Raw genomic sequence first — 8,740 nt, forward strand, 5'->3', positions numbered from 1 at the left:
CTTTGCAATTTTACAGAATAAAATTCTCTGGGTTTTGAACTTTTTGCTTCAGGCATCTTAAATCCTTCATGGATTTTCATGTATATATCACTATCAAGTGATCCGTATAAGTAAGCTGTAACAACATCCATAAGACACATTTTCAAATTTTCAGACACTGTCAAACTAATTAAATATCGAAACGTAATTGCATCCATAACAGGAGAATACGTTTCTTCATAATCAATTCCAGGTCTTTGAGAAAAACCTTGTGCAACAAGTCTAGCTTTATATCTGACTATTTCATTTTTCTCATTTCGCTTTCGAATAAAAACCCATTTGTATCCAACAGGTTTTACACCTTCAGGTGTGAGGACTATTGGTCCAAAAACATTACGTTTATTCGGCGAATCCAATTCAACCTGGATGGCATCTTTCCATTTTGCCCAATCATGACGAGTTTTACATTCACCAAAGGTTTTTGGTTCATGATCCTCGTTTTCATTTATGATGTCACATGCCACATTATAAGAAAATATCTCATCAATATCTTCTATATCTTTTCGGTTCCATATTTTTCCAGTATTAATATAATTGATAGAGATTTCACGATTCTCGTCAGTTTGTGGTTCTGACAGAACATTTTCATCATCAGGTGTTTCTTCTGGAACACCATTTTCTATTTTATGATCATCGTGTTTCTCTATGCCTTTTCTTTTCCGAGGATTTTTATCCTTGGAACCGACTGACCTTCCACGCTTCAAGAGTTTTATGACATCATGAGTGTTTTCAATTTGTTTCTTTGGAATTTCAATTCGAGCAAGGGCAGTTTCTCTATGCCTTTTCTTTTCCGAGGATTTTTATCCTTGGAACCGACTGGCCTTCCACGCTTCAAGCATTTTATGACATCATGAGTGTCTTCAATTTGTTTTTTTGGAATTTCAATTCAAGCAGGGGCATTTACAGCATGTAAATATGATTTTGTTACCCCTTTTGTAGTAGCCCGTACCCGAAATCAGTGATTAAGTGTTAATCAATTCATTAATCCTACTAATTAAGAGTAAACATGATTAAGGGAAATCTTAATGGGTTAACGGAGTCCGGAATTGGATTCAGAACACTTGGAAATGGTTTGAGGGTCATCGAGTTTGGAGGCTCTGAAGTCAAGGTTCGGACGGTCCGAAGTCAGGGTTCGGACAATCCAAAGAGTGGTTTGGACGCTCCGAACGTGCTGCCGATAGTCTTCATGGATGACGTCATCCTGCTGACGTAAATAATGACGTAATATCGTGTTCGGACGACCCGAAGCCCAGTTCGGACGACCCGAACGTGTTCGGACGCCCCGAAGCCCAGTTCGGACGATCCGAACTCCGTCTATAAATAGGGGGTGCCGAGCTAATTTTTGAGTGCACCGATCCCTCTCTTCTCTCTCGATTCCTTAGTCTTCTAACTTAGATCTAGGGAATTCTAGGCGTCCCATCGGGAATCCGGAAGTGGCATAGCGATCCAGGCGTCGTAGCGGAGCTGTGGCCTAGTTTTGAGGCACTCGACAGCAAAGGGCTAACGACGGACGAAGGTATAGCTTTTGCTTCCTAAAAATATTTAGGAGTATGCTTTAGCTTAGTTAAGGCTTTTAGAGCGCTATAATGATAGTAGTATCATTTGGCAGTGTAGCGCGGATTATAGGAGTGGACCTAGGGCTGATAGCACTTGCCTAGTATTTGAGGTACGAAAGTACTGTTCGAGATATCCTGACTGAGTATGCATGTATTATGTGACTGCATGGTTTATATGTCATTGATTTATGCTGCATTCATTTGCATACTGAGCTATCTCCTTCGAGATGTCTGTTAGTAGGGTTTTTCCCTATCCTGTTAGTGATTGGACTTCCATCGATTTGGGTCCGGCATATCCACTTGTATTATGGTATGGGAGCCACATCCTGAAGTGACGGCACAGCGTGCTACATACCAGGGCCCAGTCTGTCTGTGTTATCTGATCCTTGACCTCGAGTTTATAGGGAGTTCACTTTGCCTGCATGTATACTCATACTCTCGTACTGAGCGTTTTATTCTCATGTCTCGTACTCTGTGTTTCTGGACACCCTATTCCATGGGGTAGGTTTGCGATTGGACGAGGCGGGTGGATCCAAGAGGGGCTAGGCATTTGTTGACCAGCTGGAGCTTCGCCTAGGTTTTATTCTGTTGTTATTGGATTGATACAGCTATTCGATTTGGTTGTATTATATTTGGGTATTTACAGATTCCTTGCCTTGGGATTGTATATTGTTTATGATTTCCGCAATTTTATTCTGATATCCGTTTAATTAAGTTAATTGCATGCATAAGTTCTGTTTAGCAGGTGATCCAGGTAAGGGTCAATACATTTATGGTATCAGAGCATGCAAAAGTATTTTTGGGATTTAGTCTCATCATGAGGTATTTTTGTAGATGGCAAACTACGATGATGAGAGTAGCCACGGAAGTGGAGGCGGTCGTTGGGGCGATGCCGACCGAGAGCGTCGTCGAGAAGGGCATCATCGTCATCATGACGACGAGCGTTTCACTGTGCGTCGATTCTTAGCTATGGGTCCTAAGACCTTAGTTGGAAGTAAGTCTCCGGAGGATGCAGAAAACTTGTTAGACCGCATGTAGACGACTTTTCATACTTTCCACTGCACCGAGGAGCAGAAGATGGAGACCTTGGGTTATCTTTTGGATGGACGTGCGCGCAGGTGGTGGAGGTTTACTTCTGCACATTTTGTTGCGGCGAGAGAAGTGGCCACTTGGGCCGAGTTCCGCACAGCTTTTCAGAAGCTGTATTTTCCTCCTGCACTCCGACAGTCGAAGGCAGGCGAGCTATTGAGTATGCGACAGGGAGCCATGTTTATTGATGAGTATCAGCAGAAGTTCTTTGATCTGCTATCCTATTGTCCCGATATTGCCGACAGCTCCGAGATGAAGTATAATCTGTTCCTTTAGGGCCTTAACCCTGAGATCCATGACCGTGTGGCGGTTGGCGATGACATGTCCTACGAGGGTTTGGTGAGCCGTTGTCACCAGGCGGAGGACAGCATTCGGCAGAACAGGTCTTTCTCTCAGTCGAGACCTGCTAGTTCTTTGGGTCCCCGTGCCCAATCTTTCAAGAAGTCTGGATCTACTTCTTCTTCCTCTGGCTCTGCTGGTGTTGTCCGTTTCGGTAAGAAGGACAAGTGTGATCACTGTGGGAAGAACCATCCATCCGACAAGTGTCGTAGAGCTTCTGGAGCTTGTTTCCGTTGTGGAGAGACTGGTCATATCCAGAGGGATTGTCGACTATCTGGGGGAGGCGGTTCTAGTTCTGGTTCAGGATCTGGTTCTCAGGCCACCGTTCAGCAGAGGTCGCAGGGACAGCCTGCTGGGAGTTCTCATTTGAGGCCACGAGCTTCTGGCCAGGTGTTTGCCCTGAGACATGATCAGGCAGTGGAGAAGAATGAGAAAGTCATCGCAGGTACATTTCTGCTTTATGGTATATCTGCTCTTGTACTTATTGACACTGGTGCATCTCATTCCTTCATTTCTGCACGTTTTGTTAAGAGGCATAAGTTACCATGCATTGCACTAGATGTAGTGATGTCTATTTCTACTTCGACGGGCCAATCTTCTTTGGCTAAGCATCTAGTGATGGGTTGCCCTTTAGAGTTCGAAGGAAACATTCTGTTAGCGAATCTCATGGTTCTTGCGATGGACGACTTTGATTGCATTCTGGGAATAGATATGTTGACTACCTATCGAGCTTCAGTGGACTGCTATCAGAGATTAGTACGCTTTCATCCGGAAGGGAGTGAAAGCTGGTTTTTCTATGGTGAGGGAGCGCGACCCCCGATGCCTTTGGTATCAGCATTGAGAGCCTGTCGAGCTCTAGAGTTTGGCGGGGAAGGCTACCTTATCTATGCAGTTGATTTGTCCGCTGAGAGTATTGGGATAGAGAGCATTCCTGTTGTGGATGAATTTCTAGATGTATTTCCTGATGAGATTCCGGGGTTTCCTCCTGCTAGGGAAGTCGAGTTTGGCATAGAGTTGATGCCGGGTACTTCGCCTATTTCTCGAGCACCGTATCGTCTGGCTCCGTCAGAGATGCGTGAGTTGAAGAATCAGCTACAGGATCTTTTGGACAAGGGGTACATTCGTCCTAGTGTATCTCCTTGGGGAGCTCCTATTCTTTTTGTAAAGAAGAAGGATGGGTCGATTCAGCTGTGCATTGACTATCGGCAGCTGAATCGAGTCACTGTGAAGAACAAGTATCCGTTGCCTCGTATTGATGACTTGTTTGATCAGCTGCAGGGCACTTCAGTTTACTCCAAGATCGACTTGAGATCTGGGTATCATCAGTTGAGAGTCCGTGATCAAGACGTAGCCAAGACTGCATTCCGTACTCGCTATGGGCATTACGAGTTCCTAGTGATGCCATTTGGTTTGACTAATGCGCCGGCTATATTCATGGATCTGATGAACCGTGTTTTCAGGGAGTATTTGGACAAGTTTGTCGTGGTCTTCATTGACGACATCTTGGTGTATTCGCGTAATACGGAAGAGCATGTTTCTCACTTGTGATTGGTACTGCAGACTCTTTGAGATGAGCAGTTATACGCCAAGCTGAGCAAGTGTGAGTTCTGGATGGATCGAGTGGTCTTTATTGGCCATATCATATCCAGGGAGGGGATTTATGTTGATCCAAGCAAGATTGAGGCAGTGCTTAATTGATCGCATCCGACGACGGTTGCTGAGATCCGTAGTTTTCTTGGTCTAGCAGGTTATTATCATCGCTTCATTCTGAACTTCTCTCAGCTAGCTCGACCTTTGACGCAGCTTACCCGCAAGGGTGTGGATTTTGAGTGGTCCTCCGAGTGTGAGGAGAACTTCTGTGAGCTTCGACGGCGGTTGACTTCTGCGCCAGTGTTGGCATTACCGTCAGGATCTGGAGGGTATGTGGTATACACTGATGCTTCTTTTCAGGGGTTAGGTTGTGTCCTAACTCAGAATGGGCATGTGATCGCATACGCTTCTAGACAGCTGAAGCTTCATGAGGACAACTACCCAGTCCATGATCTGGAGTTAGCAGCCATTGTGTTCGCTTTGAAGATCTGGCGTCATTATCTGTATGGCGAGAAATTTGAGATCTTCACCGACCATAAGAGTCTCAAGTATTTGTTCACTCAGGCGGAGTTGAACATGAGGCAGAGACGTTGGATGGACTTGCTTAAGGACTATGATTGCGAGATTAAGTACCATCCGGGAGCTGCTAATCTCACTACTGATGCTTTGAGTCGCAAGGTGCGACTATCCGCACTTCAGACTTGTTCGATGTCTAGTGCGATCAGTGACTGTTGTACTTCAGGATATACTTTCAAGCATAAGAAAGGTATGAAGAGTATCCAGATGTTTGCGATATTATCTGAGCCAGCTTTGTATTTGCGGATTCGAGATGCTCAGGTGTCTGATTCGAAGACCCAGCGTTTAGCTCATCTAGCTAACGAGGGTAGCTCGTCTGGATTTCATTATCAGTCAGATGGCTTTCTGTGTTTGTCTGGTAGGCTTGTGATTCCGCAGGATGAAGAGTTGCGAGAGGAGATTTTATCTCAGGCACATCGCACTAAGTTGAGTATTTATCTTGGGAGCAACAAGATGTACAAGGATCTACGTACTCGTTTCTGGTGGAAAGGAATGAAACGCAGTGTTTATCAGTTTGTTTCGAGATGTTTGGTGTGTCAACAGGTCAAGGCAGAGCACCGACGACCTGGAGGATTGCTTCACAGTCTGCCTATTCCTGAATGGAAATGGAAGTTTATCACAATGGACTTTGTGACCCATTTGCCGATATCTACGAGGAACTGTGATGCTATCTGGGTTGTGGTGGACCGACTCACCAAGTCAAGGCATTTCATTGCCTATAGCCGGGTGTACAATGTGGATCGCATGGCTCGGTTGTACATTCAGGAGATCGTTCGACTTCATGGAGTGCCTGTGAGCATTGTCAGCGATCGAGACCCCAGGTTTACTTCTAGATTCTGGGGGAGTGTTCAGCGTGCAATGGGTACTACTCTCAGTTTGAGTACTTCCTATCATCCGGAGACTGATGGTCAGTCAGAGCGCACTATCCGTACTTTGGAGGATATGCTTAGAGCGTGCGTCATGGATTTTGGTTCAGCCTGACAGGATCACTTGCCATTGATCGAGTTCGCGTACAACAACAGCTATCATACTAGTATTGCGATGGCACCTTTTGAGGCGTTGTACGGATGACGTTGTCGTACTCCACTCTTCTGGGAAGAAGTGGGGGAGAAACAGGCTGAGGGACCTGATTTTATCCAGCATGCGATAGACATTGTTGATCAGATCAAGAAACGGATTAAGACTGCACAAGATCGTCAGGCCAGCTATGCTAACACTAAGCGTAGGCCTTTGCAGTTCGATGTCGGGGAGAAAGTTTTTCTGAGAGTGTCACCTTTCCGCAAGATTCTCAGATTTGGCCTTAAGGTCAAGTTGTCTCCCAGGTTTATCGGTCCGTTTGAGATCTTGGAGAGCATTGGCGATTTGGCTTATCGACTAGCTTTGCCACCTCATCTTTCCAGTATTCACGACGTGTTCCACGTATCTCTGTTGCGACGGTATGTGGCGGATGAGTCTCATATTCTGCAACGGTCTGAGGTTTAGGTGAGCAAGGATTTGACCTATGTTGAGAAACCTATTCGTATCCTGGATTATAAGGATAAGGTTTTACGGAACAAAGTCATTCCTTTGGTTTTAGTTCAGTGGCAGCGCCGAGACACTGAGGAAGCTACTTGGGAGCTTGAGGACGGGATGCGTGAAGACCATCCTGAGTAGTTTTGATTTCATTCTTTAAGTTGTATTCAGTTGCAAACTCTGTAAACATTTGATTTGAATAAAGAATGTTTCTGATTTTTGTTTTACATTCAGTACTTAAGATCTGTTTTCGAGGACGAAACATCTTAAGTGGGGGAGAATGTAGTAGCCCGTACCCGAAATCAGTGATTAAGTGTTAATCAATTCATTAATCCTATTAATTAAGAGTAAACGTGACTAAGGGAAATCTTAATGGGTTAACGGAGTCCGGAATTGGATTCAGAACACTTGGAAATGGTTTGAGGGTCATCGAGTTCGGAGGCTCCGAAGTCAAGGTTCGGACGGTCCGAAGTCAGGGTTCGGACGATCCGAAGAGTGGTTCGGACGCTCCGAACGTGCTGCCGACAGTCGTCATGGATGACGTCATTGTGCTGACGTAAGCAATGACGTAGTATTGGGTTCGGACGACCCGAAGTCGAGATCGGACGGTCCGATCGTGTTCGGACGCTCCGAAGTCCAGTTCGGACGATCCGAACTCCGTCTATAAATAGGGGGTGCCGAGCTCATTTTTGAGTGCACCGATCCCTCTCTTCTCTCTCGATTCCTTAGTATTCTAACTCAGATCTAGGGAATTCTAGGCGTCCCATCGGGAATTCGGAAGTGGCATAGCGATCCAGGCGTCGTAGCGGAGCTGTGGCCTAGTTTTGAGGCACTTGATAGCAAAGGGCTAACGACGGACGAAGGTATAGCTTTTGCTTCCTAAAAATATTTAGGAGTATGCTTTAGCTTAGTTAAGGCTTTTAGAGCGCTATAATGATAGTAGTATCATTTGGTAGTGTAGCGCGGATTATAGGCGTGGACCTAGGGCTGATAGCACTTGCCTAGTATTTGAGGTACGAAAGTACTGTTCGAGATATCCTGACTGAGTATGCATGTATTATGTGACTGCATGGTTTATATGTCATTGATTTATGCTGCATTCATTTGCATACTGAGCTATCTCCTTCGAGATGTCTGTTAGTAGGGTTTTCCCTATCCTGTTAGTGGTTGGACTTCCATCGATTTGGGTCCGGCATATCCACTTGTATTATGGTATGGGAGCCACCTCCTGAAGCGACGGCATAGCGTTCTACATACCAGGGCCCGGTCTGTCTTTGTTATGTGATCCTTGACCTCGAGTTTATAGGGAGTTCACTTTGCATGCATGTATACTCATACTCTCGTACTGAGCGTTTTATGCTCACGTCTCGTACTCTGTGTTTCTGGACACCCTATTCCATGGGGCAGGTTTGCGATTGGACGAGGCGGGTGGATCCAAGAGGGGCTAGGCAGTTGTTGACCAGCTGGACCTTCGCCTAGGTTTTATTCTGTTGTTATTGGATTGATACAGCTATTCGATTTGGTTATATTATATTTGGGTATTTACAGATTCCTTGCCTTGGGATTGTATATTGTTTATGATTTCCGCAGTTTTATTCTGATATCCATTTAATTAAGTTAATTGCATGCCTAAGTTCTGTTTAGTAGGTGATCCAGGTAAGGGTCACTACACCTTTTGTGTCTGCAAATGCATCTGGCATTTGATTTGCAATTCTTTGAAAGTGCACAATTTGCTGTACATCTTTCTCACATTATTTGGGTCTTGGATCCAAATGTAAAAATTATGGTACATACCATGTGATTTCTTTTTCGATCTGTTTCTTTTCTCCCCCTAACATTGGGAAGATTTTTTCATTAAAATGACAATCAGCAAAACGTGTTGTAAACACATCGTCTGTCTAAGGCTCAAGATATCGAATGATTGATGGGCTATCATAACCGATATAAATACCGATTTTTCTTTGAGGACCCATTTTTTATCGTTGAGGTGGTGCAATAGGCACATACACCATACATCCAAAAATTCTCAGATGAGAAAT

This window comes from Henckelia pumila, chromosome 1 (assembly GCF_033568475.1).
Source record: "Henckelia pumila isolate YLH828 chromosome 1, ASM3356847v2, whole genome shotgun sequence".
Lineage (NCBI taxonomy): Eukaryota > Viridiplantae > Streptophyta > Magnoliopsida > Lamiales > Gesneriaceae > Henckelia > Henckelia pumila.